The 19415-nt window shown below is 40.0% G+C and overlaps 1 long non-coding RNA gene across 1 annotated transcript; it reads left to right on the top strand.

Annotated features, from left to right (window-relative positions):
* The first annotated feature begins 15484 nt into the window (after positions 1–15484).
* Positions 15485–16528, top strand: LOC123411569. Its single transcript, XR_006613280.1, has 2 exons — positions 15485–15939; positions 16174–16528. It is a non-coding gene; the product is annotated as an uncharacterized LOC123411569 (long non-coding RNA).
* Positions 16529–19415: the final 2887 nt, after the last annotated feature.

The raw sequence follows: 19415 nt of genomic DNA, 5'->3' as shown, positions 1-19415 counted from the left end.
TGGAAAGCACTACAAATGAACTCTAAAAATGTTGAAAGTTGGCATGCTATCATCATTTCACCCACGTAGCATGTGTTAAAAAGTTGAGAGGGCTACGACAAAAACTGGATGCACTTCGTGTACAAAACGGACAATCTCTCTCGAAGTAGCAGCGTTTCGAACAAGAACTCATCTCTTACAAAGGGATTTCATTTTTTTGAACTTACTTGAACTCCATACTTTTTGTGTGTTCAAAATGCACCATTCAAAGGCACATCACAAAATTTCAACAATTTCTGACTTCATTTGGTATTCTTCGTGCATTTACTTATTTTGTTTTGCGCTAGTTGACCCTGAAATTGAAAAGCACTACAAATGAACTCTGAAAATGTTGAAAGTTGCCATGCTATCATAATTTCACCCACGTAGCATGTGTTAAAAAGTTGAGAGGGCTATGACAAAAACTGGATGCACTTCGTGTACAAAACGGACAATCTCTCTCGAAGTATCAGCATTTCGAACGAGAACTCATCTCTTACAAAGGGATTTCATTTTTTTGAACTTATTTGAACTCCATACTTTTTGTGTGTTCAAAATGCACCATTCAAAGGCACATCACAAAATTTCAACAAATTCTGACTTCATTTGGTATTCTTTGTGCATTTACTTTTTTTTTTGAGCTAGTTGACCCTGAAATTGAAAAGCACTACAAATGAACTCTGAAAATGTTGAAAGTTGGCATGCTATCATCATTTCACCCACATAGCATGTGTGAAAAAGTTGAGAGGGCTACGACAAAAACTGGATGCACTTCGTGTACAAAACGAAAATCTTTCTCGAAGTATCAGCGTTTCGAACGAGAACTCATCTCTTACAAAGGGATTTCATTTTTTCGTACTTATTTGAACTCCATACTCTTTGTGTGTTCAAAATGCACCATTCAAAGGCACATCACAAAATTTCAACAAATTCTGACTTCATTTGGTATTCTTCGTGCATTTACTTATTTTTTTTGAGCTAGTTGACCCTGAAATTGGAAAGCACTACAAATGAACTCTGAAAATGTTGAAAGTTGGCATGCTATCATCATTTCACCCACGTAGCATGTGGTAAAAAGTTGAGAAGGCTACGACAAAAACTGGATGCACTTCGTGTACAAAACGGACAATGTCTCTCGAAGTATCAGCGTTTCGGACGAGAACTCATCTCTTACAAAGGGATTTCATTTTTTTGAACTTATTTGAACTCCATACTTTTTGTGTGTTCAAAATGCACCATTCAAAGGCACATCACAAAATTTCAACAATTTCTGACTTCATTTGGTATTCTTCGAGCATTTACTTTTTTTTTGAGCTAGTTGACCCTCAAATTGAAAAAGCACTACAAATGAACTCTGAAAATGTTGAAAGTTGCCATGCTATCATCATTTCACCCACATAGCATGTGTTAAAAAGTTGAGAGGGCTACGACAAAAACTGGATGCACTTCGTGTACAAAACAGACAATCTCTCTCGAAGTAGCAGCGTTTCGAACGAGAACTCATCTCTTACAAAGGGATTTCATTTTTTTGAACTTATTTGAACTCCATACTTTTTGTGTGTTCAAAATGCACCATTCAAAGGCACATCACAAAATTTCAACAATTTCTGACTTCATTTGGTATTCTTCGTGCATTTACTTATTTTGTTTTGAGCTAGTTGACCCTGAAATTGAAAAGCACTACAAATGAACTCTGAAAATGTTGAAAGTTGGCATGCTATCATAATTTCACCCACATTGCATGTGTTAAAAAGTTGAGAGGGCTATGACAAAAACTGGATGCACTTCGTGTACAAAACGGACAATCTCTCTCGAAGTATCAGCATTTCGAACGAGAACTCATCTCTTACAAAGGGATTTCATTTTTTTGAACTTATTTGAACTCCATACTTTTTGTGTGTTCAAAATGCACCATTCAAAGGCACATCACAAAATTTCAACAAATTCTGACTTCATTTGGTATTCTTCGTGCATTTACTTTTTTTTTTGAGCTAGTTCACCCTGAAATTGAAAAGCACTACAAATGAACTCTCAAAATGTTGAAAGTTGGCATGCTATCATCATTTCACCCACATAGCATGTGTTAAAAAGTTGAGAGGGCTACGACAAAAACTGGATGCACTTCGTGTACAAAACGGAAATCTTTCTCGAAGTATGAGCGTTTCGAACGAGAACTCATCTCTTACAAAGGGATTTCATTTTTTTGTACTTATTTGAACTCCATACTTTTTGTGTGTTCAAAATGCACCATTCAAAGGCACATCACAAAATTTCAACAAATTCTGACTTCATTTGGTATTCTTCGTGCATTTACTTATTTTTTTTGAGCTAGTTGACCCTGAAATTGAAAAGCACTACAAATGAACTCTGAAAATGTTGAAAGTTGGCATGCTATCATCATTTCACCCGCGTAGCATGTGTTAAAAAGTTGAGAGGGCTACGACAAAAACTGGATGCACTTCGTGTACAAAACGGCAATCTTTCTCGAAATATCAGCGTTTCGAACGAGAACTCATCTCTTACAAAGGGATTTCATTTTTTTGTACTTATTTGAACTCCATACTTTTTGTGTGTTCAAAATGCACCATTCAAAGGCACATCACAAAATTTCAACAAATTCTGACTTCATTTGGTATTCTTCGTGCATTTACTTATTTTTTTTGAGCTAGTTGACCCTGAAATTGGAAAGCACTACAAATGAACTCTAAAAATGTTGAAAGTTGGCATGCTATCATCATTTCACCCACGTAGCATGTGTTAAAAAGTTGAGAGGGCTACGACAAAAACTGGATGCACTTCGTGTACAAAACGGACAATCTATCTCGAAGTAGCAGCGTTTCGAACAAGAACTCATCTCTTACAAAGGGATTTCATTTTTTTGAACTTATTTGAACTCCATACTTTTTGTGTGTTCAAAATGCACCATTCAAAGGCACATCACAAAATTTCAACAATTTCTGACTTCATTTGGTATTCTTCGTGCATTTACTTATTTTGTTTTGAGCTAGTTGACCCTGAAATTGAAAAGCACTACAAATGAACTCTGAAAATGTTGAAAGTTGCCATGCTATCATAATTTCACCCACGTAGCATGTGTTAAAAAGTTGAGAGGGCTATGACAAAAACTGGATGCACTTCGTGTACAAAACGGACAATCTCTCTCGAAGTATCAGCATTTCGAACGAGAACTCATCTCTTACAAAGGGATTTCATTTTTTTGAACTTATTTGAACTCCATACTTTTTGTGTGTTCAAAATGCACCATTCAAAGGCACATCACAAAATTTCAACAATTTCTGACTTCATTTGGTATTCTTCGTGCATTTACTTATTTTGTTTTGAGCTAGTTGACCCTGAAATTGAAAAGCACTACAAATGAACTCTGAAAATGTTGAAAGTTGCCATGCTATCATAATTTCACCCACATAGCATGTGTTAAAAAGTTGAGAGGGCTATGACAAAAACTGGATGCACTTCGTGTACAAAACGGACAATCTCTCTCGAAGTATCAGCATTTCGAACGAGAACTCATCTCTTACAAAGGGATTTCAATTTTTTGAACTTATTTGAACTCCATACTTTTTGTGTGTTCAAAATGCACCATTCAAAGGCACATCACAAAATTTCAACAATTTCTGACTTCATTTGGTATTCTTCGTGCATTTACTTTTTTTTTGAGCTAGTTGACCCTCAAATTGAAAAAGCACTACAAATGAACTCTGAAAATGTTGAAAGTTGCCATGCTATCATCATTTCACCCACATAGCATGTGTTAAAAAGTTGAGAGGGCTACGACAAAAACTGGATGCACTTCGTGTACAAAACGGACAATCTCTCTCGAAGTAGCAGCGTTTCGAACGAGAACTCATCTCTTACAAAGGGATTTCATTTTTTTGAACTTATTTGAACTCCATACTTTTTGTGTGTTCAAAATGCACCATTCAAAGGCACATCACAAAATTTCAACAATTTCTGACTTCATTTGGTATTCTTCGTGCATTTACTTATTTTGTTTTGAGCTAGTTGACCCTGAAATTGAAAAGCACTACAAATGAACTCTGAAAATGTTGAAAGTTGGCATGCTATCATAATTTCACCCACATAGCATGTGTTAAAAAGTTGAGAGGGCTATGACAAAAACTGGATGCACTTCGTGTACAAAACGGACAATCTCTCTCGAAGTATCAGCATTTCGAACGAGAACTCATCTCTTACAAAGGGATTTCATTTTTTTGAACTTATTTGAACTCCATACTTTTTGTGTGTTCAAAATGCACCATTCAAAGGCACATCACAAAATTTCAACAAATTCTGACTTCATTTGGTATTCTTCGTGCATTTACTTTTTTTTTTTGAGCTAGTTGACCCTGAAATTGAAAAGCACTACAAATGAACTCTGAAAATGTTGAAAGTTGGCATGCTATCATCATTTCACCCACATAGCATGTGTTAAAAAGTTGAGAGGGCTACGACAAAAACTGGATGCACTTCGTGTACAAAACGGAAATCTTTCTCGAAGTATGAGCGTTTCGAACGAGAACTCATCTCTTACAAAGGGATTTCATTTTTTTTGTACTTATTTGAACTCCATACTTTTTGTGTGTTCAAAATGCACCATTCAAAGGCACATCACAAAATTTCAACAAATTCTGACTTCATTTGGTATTCTTCGTGCATTTACTTATTTTTTTTGAGCTAGTTGACCCTGAAATTGGAAAGCACTACAAATGAACTCTAAAAATGTTGAAAGTTGGCATGCTATCATCATTTCACCCACGTAGCATGTGTTAAAAAGTTGAGAGGGCTACGACAAAAGCTGGATGCACTTCGTGTACAAAACGGACAATCTATCTCGAAGTAGCAGCGTTTCGAACAAGAACTCATCTCTTACAAAGGGATTTCATTTTTTTGAACTTATTTGAACTCCATACTTTTTGTGTGTTCAAAATGCACCATTCAAAGGCACATCACAAAATTTCAACAATTTCTTACTTCATTTGGTATTCTTCGTGCATTTACTTATTTTGTTTTGAGCTAGTTGACCCTGAAATTGAAAAGCACTACAAATGAACTCTGAAAATGTTGAAAGTTGCCATGCTATCATAATTTCACCCACGTAGCATGTGTTAAAAAGTTGAGAGGGCTATGACAAAAACTGGATGCACTTCGTGTACAAAACGGACAATCTCTCTCGAAGTATCAGCATTTCGAACGAGAACTCATCTCTTACAAAGGGATTTCATTTTTTTGAACTTATTTGAACTCCATACTTTTTGTGTGTTCAAAATGCACCATTCAAAGGCACATCACAAAATTTCAACAAATTCTGACTTCATTTGGTATTCTTTGTGCATTTACTTTTTTTTTGAGCTAGTTGACCCTGAAATTGAAAAGCACTACAAATGAACTCTGAAAATGTTGAAAGTTGGCATGCTATCATCATTTCACCCACATAGCATGTGTGAAAAAGTTGAGAGGGCTACGACAAAAACTGGATGCACTTCGTGTACAAAACGAAAATCTTTCTCGAAGTATCAGCGTTTCGAACGAGAACTCATCTCTTACAAAGGGATTTCATTTTTTTCGTACTTATTTGAACTCCATACTCTTTGTGTGTTCAAAATGCACCATTCAAAGGCACATCACAAAATTTCAACAAATTCTGACTTCATTTGGTATTCTTCGTGCATTTACTTATTTTTTTTGAGCTAGTTGACCCTGAAATTGGAAAGCACTACAAATGAACTCTGAAAATGTTGAAAGTTGGCATGCTATCATCATTTCACCCACGTAGCATGTGGTAAAAAGTTGAGAGGGCTACGACAAAAACTGGATGCACTTCGTGTACAAAACGGACAATGTCTCTCGAAGTATCAGCGTTTCGGACGAGAACTCATCTCTTACAAAGGGATTTCATTTTTTTGAACTTATTTGAACTCCATTCTTTTTGTGTGTTCAAAATGCACCATTCAAAGGCACATCACAAAATTTCAACAATTTCTGACTTCATTTGGTATTCTTCGTGCATTTACTTTTTTTTTGAGCTAGTTGACCCTCAAATTGAAAAAGCACTACAAATGAACTCTGAAAATGTTGAAAGTTGCCATGCTATCATCATTTCACCCACATAGCATGTGTTAAAAAGTTGAGAGGGCTACGACAAAAACTGGATGCACTTCGTGTACAAAACGGACAATCTCTCTCGAAGTAGCAGCGTTTCGAACGAGAACTCATCTCTTACAAAGGGATTTCATTTTTTTGAACTTATTTGAACTCCATACTTTTTGTGTGTTCAAAATGCACCATTCAAAGGCACATCACAAAATTTCAACAATTTCTGACTTCATTTGGTATTCTTCGTGCATTTACTTATTTTGTTTTGAGCTAGTTGACCCTGAAATTGAAAAGCACTACAAATGAACTCTGAAAATGTTGAAAGTTGGCATGCTATCATAATTTCACCCACATTGCATGTGTTAAAAAGTTGAGAGGGCTATGACAAAAACTGGATGCACTTCGTGTACAAAACGGACAATCTCTCTCGAAGTATCAACGTTTCGAACGAGAACTCATCTCTTACAAAGGGATTTCATTTTTTTGAACTTATTTGAACTCCATACTTTTTGTGTGTTCAAAATGCACCATTCAAAGGCACATCACAAAATTTCAACAAATTCTGACTTCATTTGGTATTCTTCGTGCATTTACTTTTTTTTTTGAGCTAGTTCACCCTGAAATTGAAAAGCACTACAAATGAACTCTCAAAATGTTGAAAGTTGGCATGCTATCATCATTTCACCCACATAGCATGTGTTAAAAAGTTGAGAGGGCTACGACAAAAACTGGATGCACTTCGTGTACAAAACGGAAATCTTTCTCGAAGTATGAGCGTTTCGAACGAGAACTCATCTCTTACAAAGGGATTTCATTTTTTTGTACTTATTTGAACTCCATACTTTTTGTGTGTTCAAAATGCACCATTCAAAGGCACATCACAAAATTTCAACAAATTCTGACTTCATTTGGTATTCTTCGTGCATTTACTTATTTTTTTTGAGCTAGTTGACCCTGAAATTGAAAAGCACTACAAATGAACTCTGAAAATGTTGAAAGTTGGCATGCTATCATCATTTCACCCGCGTAGCATGTGTTAAAAAGTTGAGAGGGCTACGACAAAAACTGAATGCACTTCGTGTACAAAACAGACAATCTCTCTCGAAATATCAGCGTTTCGAACGAGAACTCATCTCTTACAAAGGGATTTCATTTTTTTGTACTTATTTGAACTCCATACTTTTTGTCTGTTCAAAATGCACCATTCAAAGGCACATCACAAAATTTCAACAAATTCTGACTTCATTTGGTATTCTTCGTGCATTTACTTATTTTTTTTGAGCTAGTTGACCCTGAAATTGAAAAGCACTACAAATGAACTCTGAAAATGTTGAAAGTTGGCATGCTATCATCATTTCACCCACATAGCATGTGTTAAAAAGTTGAGAGGGCTACGACAAAAACTGGATGCACTTCGTGTACAAAATGGACAATCTGTTTGGAAGTAGAAGCGACCCCCACAATAAGAGACGACATTCTTCTTCTCTCATATATGGTGGACACTAGCTCATCTGATTTTTCAACCGTCGATGATGGTCGCTACTCCTACTTCCCCTAGTGCATAACCAATATCTAGCACAAGGAGAAGAAGGAGAAACGACCCCCCCACAGCAACAGTCGACATTCTTCTTATCTCATGTATAGTGGACACTCCCTCACCTGATTTTTCGACCGTCGATGATGGTAGCTACTCCTTCTTCCCCTAGTGCATAACAAATATCTAGCACAAAGAGAAGAAGGAGAAGCAACCCCCACAACAACAGTCGGCATTCTTCTTCTCTCATGTATGGTGGACACTCCCTCACGTGATTTTTTGACTGTCGATGATGGTCGCTATTCCTTCTTTCCCTAATGCATAACAAATATCTAGCACAAGGAGAAGAAGGAAAAGCAACCCCCACAACAAAAGTGGTTCTGCGGCACGCCATGTGGTTCCGCTGCACGCCACGTGGTTCCGCTGCACGCCACATGGGACTAATGGTCTTTCATTTTTAAATGACTGTTTTAATCAAAAACAGATCTGTTACAAAAGGGATTTCATTTTTTGAACTTATTTGAACTGAAGACTTTTTGTATATATATGTGGTCGAAATGCATGATACCATGAAGTTAGAAAGGGCTAAACCATTCAAAAGTAGCACATGAAGTTAGAAAGGGCTAAACCATTCAAATTTGGAAACTATTATGGCACAAACAGAAACTAGACATATATAAATTGGTCCAAGCAGCACATGATACTAGTCCAAACAGTACATAATAATAGCTATCATAGATATATATATTCGAGGTGACGCTGGCCATAGTTGACCACTCGAATCAGAATGTCCACCTTATTCGAGGTGACGCTGGCTATAGTTGACGACTCGAATCTTGCGGTACAACTCGTATGAAACGTATGCATCTTTTGCTGCATACTCAATGTTGATACGATCAAGTGGGGCCTTCTCCCAAAGTTTGTGCTGAGACTTTGGGAAATTGGTCTTCATATTACCATATTCCTCGTCGATCAAGGTAACTGCCATATGAGCCATCGAAGTCCTGACATGTCGAAGCCTGAATACAGTTTGGAGATCAATGAGGCAACCAGTTGGTATCTCAATACCGAAGTTGTACCTCATCTTCAGCTTGTCGTTCCTTATGTCAACGGTAGCAAAAGTGATGCCGCTGCGAAGGAAGTCCATGAGTTCTGGACAATGCTTGTCACTACTGCAACAGAAACAAATTAAAATGGAACAAATGTTACATACTGCTGCAATAAGGAAACATGTTTCACTACAACTAAAGAGAAAATTATCTTTAGGATTCAAATAGAACATATTGCTATCCTATGCAATTTTCATATCCTACGAATTGATCAAGAAACCGTAAATTAACTATGACATATATATATATATATATTCTCCCACGGTTTTGCAAATATTCAATAAGCTAGACATGTTGCATATTGCTATCCAATGGAACCTAGAGAGATCACTATATCTACCCAATGGAACCTAGAGAGATCACTAGCTATATGCAATTTTCATGACTATGACATATCATATTGCTATCCAATGGAACCTAGAGAGATCACTAGCTATATGCAATTTTCATAACCTTAGATCAAAGAACACCGCATAAAATTGTATCACTACAACTATGATTTCAATGGAACATATTGAACCAATCAGATATTTCAGATTGTGGAACACTATTCCAATGGAATATATTAAACACTAGTCGCTTCAACTATCACTACAACTATTCCCTGCAACTAATCAAAATTGTTTCACTACAACTATTTGAAGCGAACCAACTATGATTCCAATGGAACATATTAAACACTAGTTGATTCTAATACGATTTTTCAGATTATGGAACACTATTCCAATCAGATTGTGTTCCCCTTCAACTAATCAAAATTGTTTCACTACAACTATTTGAAGGGAACCAACTATGATTGAAACAAATAAACTTACAATGTCATTACCTTGGATCAAAGAAAGCCTCAAAACTTACCTCGCCCATTGGAAGATCAAGACATAGTGTGCGAAACATAGTTGGATGACGGCAACACCGCGTTGATTGGCCGTGTACTCCAGATCAAGCCCCAAGAACTTCTCATGATCCACTGCGGCGTCAAGCCATCGTTCCTTCAATTGTCTAAGAAAATGCGGCACCTCCCTGCTCTCGTTCGTGTACACGACATCGAGCTTGGTCTTGCCATGTGTGAGCACCTCTCTCCAAAGCGAGTTGGCATGGTGGAAGAAGAGAAGGAAAGAAGAGAGGAGAAGAACAGAGAAGGGAAGAAGCGAGAGAGGAAGAAGAACAGAGAAAGAAGGGCGACGCGACACAGACTCTGCTTCGGTTGTGGTTTTGTGAAGCGGGATGCAAACCGTTTTGGGCCTTTAGTCCCGGTTTGAGCCACCAACCGGGACTAAAGAGGCATACCAACGGTTGCCACCACTACGGCAGGCCACGTGTTAGTCCTTTAGTCCCGGGTTGAGCCACCAACCGGGACTAAAGGGGGATACGAACGGTTGCCACCACCACTGCCCACCGCGTAGCCCTTTAGTCCCGGTTTGGGACACGAACCGGGACTAAAGGCTCCTTATGGGCCGGGACTAAAGCCTCGAGGGAGGCATTGAGAATTGGGGCGACGTGGCCGGGCCTTTAGTCCCGGCCCAGAGGCAGGCCGGGACTAAAGGGTCCCGGCCAAAGGCCCGTTTTCCACTAGTGATAAAACCTCATAGGTCGACAAGGAAACGTATTGCTCCAGAGTAGTACGGTAATCCTGTCTTGGAAGGTCATGTTGTTGGACAACAATGAACCTACGAGCTATGGAGAAGCGATGGTGGTCCTGGATTCCGACGAATGGCTGGACGCCATGAAATTCGAGGTAGGATCCATGTATGAAAACAAAGTGTAGACTTTGAAAGAACTGCTTGATGGTCGCCATGAAATTCGAGGTTTGATCCATGTATGAAATTCGAGGTAGGATCCATGTACGAAGATGAAGATGGAGAATAAAATGTTTGGCTTAGAAGAATAACATCACTTCAATCAATGTCTCGGTATATTTTTTTATTATTTGTAGCAATGCACAGTTCCTTACTATCTCTCGGTATATTTTTATTGTTATTGTTTGTAACACCGTACAGGTTACTAACTATGAAATAAATCCACCTAATCTTGCGTGATCCAGTAGCGCAACACGTGCAGCTTACTAGTGAAAGGAAAAATGGGAATAGGCGGGCTCTATAGTTTTCTCCCGCGCTCGCTACAGAGAGGGAATCGCCCGATGCGTGAATATTTTTACAGAAAACATATAGCTTTGTTTAGAATATTTGTAGCCTTGTTCTGAAAATTTTATAGCCTTGTACCACTAAATTAGATATTTCACGTGTTTTCCTTTGATCATGTGTAACTTTGAATGCTTTGCTTGGAAGTTGTTTGTATATGTTCTGATATGTGAGCCTCCATTGTACAACCTCCAATGGTTGTTATGCAATTGTGAGTATTGTACAATGGAAGAATTTGATAAGAGGATACCTAAAGTTGGTATGAGGTTCAGAAATTCGGAAGAGGCTTGGGAGTTTTGGGTAGCATATGGGGTCACAGAGGCTTTGATGTGGGAAAAAGATGCACACACTTAAGCAAATGTGATGGAAAAGTGACTTCATGCAGATTTGTTTGTTCCAATGAGGGCATTCGAAGGAAAAGCCAAATAGACCATGTGCCTAAGCGTTTTAGAGCTGAAACAAGAACCAACTGTAGAGAGAGTTGGCTTATGGACAAGCCGGTAGTATGTTGATGTTTTTTCGTGACAAAATAGCTGAGAATCCATCATTCCAATATGCTTTGCAGTTGGATTGTGAGGAGAATATAGCCAACATATTCTGGATTAATGCTAAAATGCTACTTGACTATGCACACTTTGGTGATGTGGTCACATTTGACACCACATTTGGCACAAACAAAGAGTATAGGCCGTTTGGTATTTTTCTTGGAATCAACCAGTTTAGAGAAACAACCAATTTTGGTGATGATTGATGTTTTATGAAACACGTGACTCATTTATATGGCTCTTCGAGACATTTCTAGCCGTGCATAATGGAGGATAGTCCAAAACTATTTATACAGATCAAGATATAGCAATGAGAAAAGCCATAGAGAAAGTCTTTACCGAATCATATCATGGATTGTGCACCTTCCACATAATGCAAAATGCCTACAAACATTTATCTCCAATAGAAGGACGACAAGAAAGATGAAGTGGAAGAGATAGATGAAATGGATGATGAAGAAGAGCCCCATATTCTCACTAATTTAGTGCTTGTATGTATGGTTATGATGACAAAGCAGCGTTTCAAGAAGCGTTTGACCATATGAGGCTAAAAGTGCATAAGCAAAGTTGGTTGGACAGTATCTACAAGGTGAAAGAAAAATGGGCTGAATGTTATATGAAAGATGTATTTAGTTTGGGGGTGAGAAGTGCACACAATTAAGTGAGAGCTTCAACAATGCGTTGAAGAATCATTTGAAATCAGATTTTCATATCGTTCGTTTCTTGATGCATTTTGAGAGGACGGTGGAAGTTAAAAGAACAAAGGAATTGGATTCAGAATTTGAGTCAAGGAAGAAGTTGCTAAGAATTAAGATGTGCACGCCTATGTTGGTGCAAGCAAGCAAAGTGTACACTTCATTTATTTTTCAAGCTTTGCAAGGTGAGTATGAAAGATCCATGGCTGCATGTTGTAGAGCATGGGATGGAAATAACAAATTCGATGTTGCCATTGGGAGTTTGCACGGTGATTTGCAGTTTTAGGAGGAGCGCATAGTGATAGGTGATCCTTCGACCCAAACGTTTTCTTGTAGTTGTGGAATGTTCAGTAGGACATGAATATTGTGTGGACATGGTCTAAAAGTTCTTGACTTGATGAATATAAAGACATTGCCAAAACATTATATCTTAAAGAGATGGACCAAAGAAGCACACAATGGAAGTATACAAGATATGCAAGGAAGGAAGGTGATAGAAAATCCAAAATTGGAAGCTCAACTTCGATACAAGGACATGTCTCATAAGTGTCACAATATCGCACATCAATCAACCAACTCTTCGGAGACTTGTGTGCTGCTGGATCGTGCACTTGATTCCGTTGCTCCACACATAGAGGATTTACTCAATGCAGCCACTAGTGGTATAAGTAAACCATATAAAGGCAAAGAAAATGTTGAACCAAAAGTGCAACAAATAGATGAGTTGCTTAGTTCTGCACGCTGAACAAAAAAGATGTTCAATCATCAAACTTAAGAAGAAAGAAAACTTGGCTCGATAAGTCATTCAAGGGGAAGCGCAAACCAACTAAAACAACCGCACCAACAAAAAAAGGAGCAAAGGTATGTTGCAAGCGGTGCATGATATTTTGTATGTGATCTAGCAAATTTGGAGCTTCAAGAACGCAATGGCATAATTAGTTTCACTCAGCTCTTGACGGCTCCATCTTGTGATGATTATTATGTGATCTAGCATGCTAGTTTGTTAGATAGTATTTTTATGGTTAACTAGTATTTTGAGGGCTAACCATAGAGTATTTTGTGTCCTAATTGTAAAAGTGGAATGGCCAAATTTCTTCACTTGAATCATTGTTCCGGTCATGGCACTTGGTTCTGAAATTGTACAAGAGGTTCATATTTTAATTATAAATGCCTTGTTTTCTTTTAAGAAATCTGAGCACAAGAGCTGTTTCTCTGCTATTTTTTGTTCAATCTTTGCATAAACTGTAGCTTATCTCTGCTCATGTTTTTGCACTGGGAGGATACATGAAAGATGCTAGTGAGAAACTGTTGTTGTTTGTTAATTGACAGAAACCGTAGCTTGTTTGCAATGTTTTTATTCAGTAAATACACAATGCTTCTTCATATATACTGTTTGGATTGATAGCCGACAGAAAAACTGGTGTTTATATTTCGTAATGGCTAAAAATGATCATGTCTGAAGCCTTGTTTTGTTCTGTTACGTTGGATGGATGCCCACACATTAAGGACGTGTTCGGCATCCCTCCGCTCCGCTCGCCAACTCCGCCTCGGAACGGAGTGGCATGCGGCTCTAATTTAGGGAGCGGGTAGAACGCCGTGCGCTCCACTCCGTGGAGTGTTGCCGAACAGGGCTTAGTGTGAAGCTTTTTCTCTTTGCATCACTGCTGGCCATTGGATGTGGTATGAACGGCTGATAGATTACAGCGCGACTGCCTGGCCATTGGAGGAGGACGCGCCCGGAGAGCACCGCGGGGTCCGCGGCAGGCCGGACGAGGAGCCCCCATATCGCATCCGGGGAGGATCGGGACCGCGCCGCCCAGCGATCCGGAGGGGAGACAGCAGGGGCCGACCCATCCATCGGTGGAGGCCGCCGGCGCCGTCGGGGACCGGATCTGGGGCTGGGGCGGGCGGGAGGGGAGCGGTGGAGGAGAACAAGAGGGCCCGCCGCCGCCACCCCATGGCCGACGCGGCTTCGCCGGCCAGATCTCCGGCGACGGGGACGCGGGGGTGGGCGGAAGGTAGTGGCAGGGCCGCCGGCGGCTTGAGTTCCCCCTCGTGTCACCCGGTTCAGGCGACGCGGGGGTCGGGACGGGAGGGAGCCTCCTCTGCACCATTTTTTTTCTTTGCCAGGTAAGACGATCCGGGGCATGTCATGTTTCAAGTTATCAGCATGTTCGAACTCGGGTCAATCCGCTTTCTGAATGTGGATTCTGAGGCTGTTTGCATTGCTGTTAGGACCGACCTCACACCAATCCGTAAATTACTTCATCTTAGATATTTGAGCATCAATTCGAAAAACAAAAAAAGAAGAGGAATTTGAGCATCAGGAGGACAAGGGACAGATATCAACCCATATTTTGCCATTCCTAATTGGCGACCAGAAACATTTGGAAACACTGAAATTGGATACACATATTGCTACTGCCATGCCATCTGATATTGTTGATTTGCCTTGCTTGTTGCATCTGCATCGGAACAAGGCTGCCTTGTGGAATCCGCAGGATGAAGGTCCTACCTACTCTGGCATCCTTTGATGTGTACATTAACTGGTGGATAATAATCTAACAGTTCTCAGTGAACTTACAAATCTCAGTTATCTTGCTATAAATTTTTTGGCGATGATGTCGAACATACAACTGGCTGTTCCGTGGCCAAACTCTTCAGTTGCTTGCAATATGAGAATTCTTGGATCTGGTAACAAGATATCTCCTTCATCGGTTAAATTGGCTCCTCTGAGCACTAGCAATACTGAGAGCATTCTTGAGGAACTCCATGTTGCATGCAGTTGCATGTTTCCGACGGTTCCAGTTTGGACCGCTCAACATGAAGAGCTCTGCCTGTTGGGAATTGCTGTTGAGAAGCTGATGGAGGAAGACGTTGATGCAAAAGTACCTATGGTTATGGATACGAAGATCCCCGTGAACAAGGATTGTCATCCGTGATGCTCCGGTGGCATTCCAGCTTCTCAAATTTTTTAGAATCACGTTTTTCGTCCCATGCCTAACCTTAATGGCAGGAGCGACGCCCAAACTCCATGAGTTGCATCTGCAGATACATGAGCATGGAGTGGAGCATTACGGCCCCTCAACCATTGATGGTGTGGAGCACCTGCGGAGACTCAAGCAAGCTGACGTTGTTATTTTCTTTGAGGGAGCAGATACAGAGACACAAAGAAGGGCCGCCGACGCGAAGGCCATCTTGAAGAAAGCCATCAGCATCTCTCTAGGACACCCGAGCACCAAGTTCAGCCTTGAAGAGAACAAAAAATATTTAAACTTTCCATTGGCATTTCTGACGGGGGCGAAGAAACTACCGAGCGATGCAGGTACCCTCCTAGTCAAACTTCTGTTTACTTGGATTCCTGCAGTACTTTAATTTCGTTCATCCTTGGAAACCAGTGCGTCTTACGTTCGTTTGTTGGTCCATGCAAGCGCACTAAATAAGTTACTCCTGAAACTCCCTTTGTTCATGTCATCAAATATATGTCAATGGATGAAGCCTAACACAACTTTGCTCCTACTGTTTTTGATACTGTCAATTGATCGATCTGCCGAGGCAGTCATGCATGCTTCATCGACCGCTCATGATTGGTGAACAAGAAAGCAACCAACATACATGATACAGAGACACAAAGAAGGGCTGCCGACGCGAAGGCCATCTTGAAGAAAGCCATCAGCATCTCTCTAGGACACCCGAGCACCAAGTTCAGCCTTGAAGAGAACAAAAAATATTTAAACTTTCCATTGGCATTTCTGACGGGGGCGAAGAAACTACCGAGCGATGCAGGTACCCTCCTAGTCAAACTTCTGTTTACTTGGATTCCTGCAGTACTTTAATTTCGTTCATCCTTGGAAACCAGTGCGTCTTACGTTCGTTTGTTGGTCCATGCAAGCGCACTAAATAAGTTACTCCTGAAACTCCCTTTGTTCATGTCATCAAATATATGTCAATGGATGAAGCCTAACACAACTTTGCTCCTACTGTTTTTGATACTGTCAATTGATCGATCTGCCGAGGCAGTCATGCATGCTTCATCGACCGCTCATGATTGGTGAACAAGAAAGCAACCAACATACATGTTACAGTAGTCATGTTACTCTTTCCTATTGTTGACCATTTTGATGACAGCATAGAGATTGATGTTGTGCCTAGCAGTTCGTGACAGCAGTCGCCTGACGAAACTGAAGAGGAAAACAGAGTATCGTGTAACAGGACCGTCTCAGTCTAATCTGGTCATTAATAGTAACTCCATTTTACCAGGGAGATGAAATGCCGATGTATTGAGGCGTTAATGTTCTAGTGTGAAGAATCTTCTACTACTAACTTTTTTTTAACAAAGGTAGAATATTATACTGAACTTTAATAGTTCGTGACAGCAGTTCGTCCGTGCCTACGACCTGCGGCACGGGTACTTCCTTGTCTTCAGGTACGACGGCAACGCCACGTTCGCCGTGAAGGTGTTCGACACGACTATGTGTCGGAGGCGCTACCAGGACGACGACGATGCCAGTACGCTCTGTCTCTTCTTCCTATCCATTAGGCTATGTCTCACACCCATTTTTAAAAAACTTTTTTGCATTTCGCAAGGTAATGGGAGCAGGAGCAGCGAGTACTGCGACAGGTGCTATGTTTACGGCAGCAGCGACTCTGGCTATAGCAAAAGTAACAGCGACTCTGGCTACAGCAAAAGTAGCAGCGACGATGGCCTACGATGGTGATCCCACAGCTGGGCGATCGGGCCATGCCAATTCTGGTAGAGGAGTACATCCCACAGCCTGGCCTGGGGTTTCGCCGCTCTAAACGCATCAGGATGATGAAGGAGAAGGTGAAGAAGCAGGAGTGAAGATCTTAAGAATTTGATGGAGCTTTAATCTTTATAGTGTAAACCTTTTAAGTACGATAGTGTTGAACTGCTACTGCACTTTTAAGTATGATGGTGGTGTGTCTGATGAAATTTTGTGCATGCTCATGGATGCTCATTGATGAAAGATAAAATTATTTCTTTTTGTGCTTGCTCATGGATGCTCCTTGGTTGGTGTATATAACAACCTAAATTAACCCCTAAACCAGCCCCTTTCAAAAAAAACACTCAGCTTCAGCCAGGTGCTGACGCGTGGATGCTTTTTGGTCCCCGTTGGTGTCACTGAAACTTTTTTGAAAATATTGAACAATTTTTGAAATATGTGAAAAAATTCGGGCTTCCTTATATTTAAAAAACATACAAACAGTTCATAAAAATGCAAATAAAATTTTAAAGTACACGATTTTTAAAAAGAACATACACATTGTTTTAAGGCCATTATTGGACTACCTTATTTGTCGGAGCATTATAACAACGGGCACAAATCTCTCCTAATGATGGGCCCACTAACATCGTTGTCAAGGGTTTGTCTTCTTTAAAATCTTTATTCGCTTTAAACGATGATGTGATGATGTTACTCTGACTTATGAAACGGAACCAATTTTTTTTCGCACGCCCTAGTGATCATCACAAGGAGTCACGCCAATGTTAGTTAATTTTTGACATTTCGTGCATTTTCTATGATTTTTCATGCGAGAACACGGAAAAACAGTTTCGCACGTGACGGAACGTGCTTTTGGCATCCGATTTTGTTCAAATTTTACATGGGTCATTTGTATGTTAATTCTCACTTGCTAGCAAAACTTGGGTAGATTTGATGAACGTATGCACACTAGTGGGGACGGGGCCTTTAGCCCCGGCCCGTAAGGGGCTTTAGTCCCGGTTCACCAACTGGGACTAAAGGGGCGGGACTAAAGGCCTAACCTTTTCGTCCCGGCCCTCTTACACGCCGGGACTAAAGGTGCTCCACGTGGGCGCCTCGTAGCGCCCCAGGGGCAGGCCCTTTAGTCCCGGTTCGTTACAAGGACCGGGACTAAAGATTTTCAGATTTTGCTGGGTTTTGGGTTTTTTTTTGAATGAAATTATTTTTGGGTTTTAGGGTTTTAGGGTTTAGGTGTTCGGGAGATTAACGTGATGCCTCGTTTGGTGTTCGGGAATTAGTTTTCATATAATTTAAATAGAAATAATTATGCATATATATATATATATATATCAAATTAACTTATCTTACAAGCGATCATATATATACAATTATATGGAGATCTGAATTATCTGGACTAGAGCCCATCTATTCGATTACATGGACGAACATCAGTAATGGCCCTTAGCTACACTAAATCGTCCTTTGTCTTCTATAGCTTTCGTCCTCAGAAATCCCGCAAGCTCCTCTGCAACAGCAATCGCGCGTTGTTGTGGTAGGACCTTCGTCCTCATGGCCGTGTGCTATATAAGAAGAGGAGATGAATATGAATATCAATCATGATAACAAAGAATGACGGGTAAAAATAGAGGTGTGAATGTTCATTGCTTACGTCGAATCTGTGATCCTTGAACTCAGAGGTAAACATGCGAATGGTCTCGCAAACATAGTATCCGCATAGATGCGTTCCCCGTGGCTGCTGGTCGCACTTTACGAGAATAGAATATATATAATCAAAATAATAATCCAGCATCATAAATGTATTGAAAATTAATAGAAGTATATCATACTACTACTTACCTGAGCCGCTCTAAAGGTCAGCTTCTCAGGAAAGTTACCGGGAGTCACGCACTTGAACCGCTTCCAAACCCTGCCCGACAAGGATAATGATTTGCTAAGTTTTTCATTAATTGATATATCAGAAAATCATCGAAAGAGATCGATAGAGCGCAAGAATGATTAAAATTACCCTTGGAGCATGTCCTGCAGGCTTTGGAACTGTTCCAAGGGTCTCGATAATGGGTCGAAGGCATCAACTCTTCCCTTATCAATTTGAATGTCCAACAGAATCCAATGGAAGCTGCACATGTATATATATATGTGTGTGTGTGTGTGTGTGTGTGTGTGTGTGTGTGTCAGTAACTTATCAATTACACTTATAAGTGAATGGACACAACAGAGTAAAGACCCTCACCTGAAGTTGTATGGAAACAGTATGTGGTCACAGAAATTTTGATCTGTTAGAAACCTTAGAAGGTTTTCCTCCGTCTCCTTGGGTTTGTTAGTTAGCGTCGCTATATGTATTTTATCTGGGTCAATAAACCCAATATTTAAGATGCTCTTACTTTTACACTCGAGAATCTTCATTCTGCATAATAGAGTACAAGTTATATATAGACAATGAATTAAAATAACTAAACAAATTATATGTAGACAACGAATTAAAAAACTTACAGACAATAGCAACTCATAAGCGATTTG

Source organism: Hordeum vulgare, chromosome 7H (assembly GCF_904849725.1).
Source record: "Hordeum vulgare subsp. vulgare chromosome 7H, MorexV3_pseudomolecules_assembly, whole genome shotgun sequence".
NCBI lineage: Eukaryota > Viridiplantae > Streptophyta > Magnoliopsida > Poales > Poaceae > Hordeum > Hordeum vulgare.
This window is presented reverse-complemented; position numbering and strand designations above follow the sequence as displayed.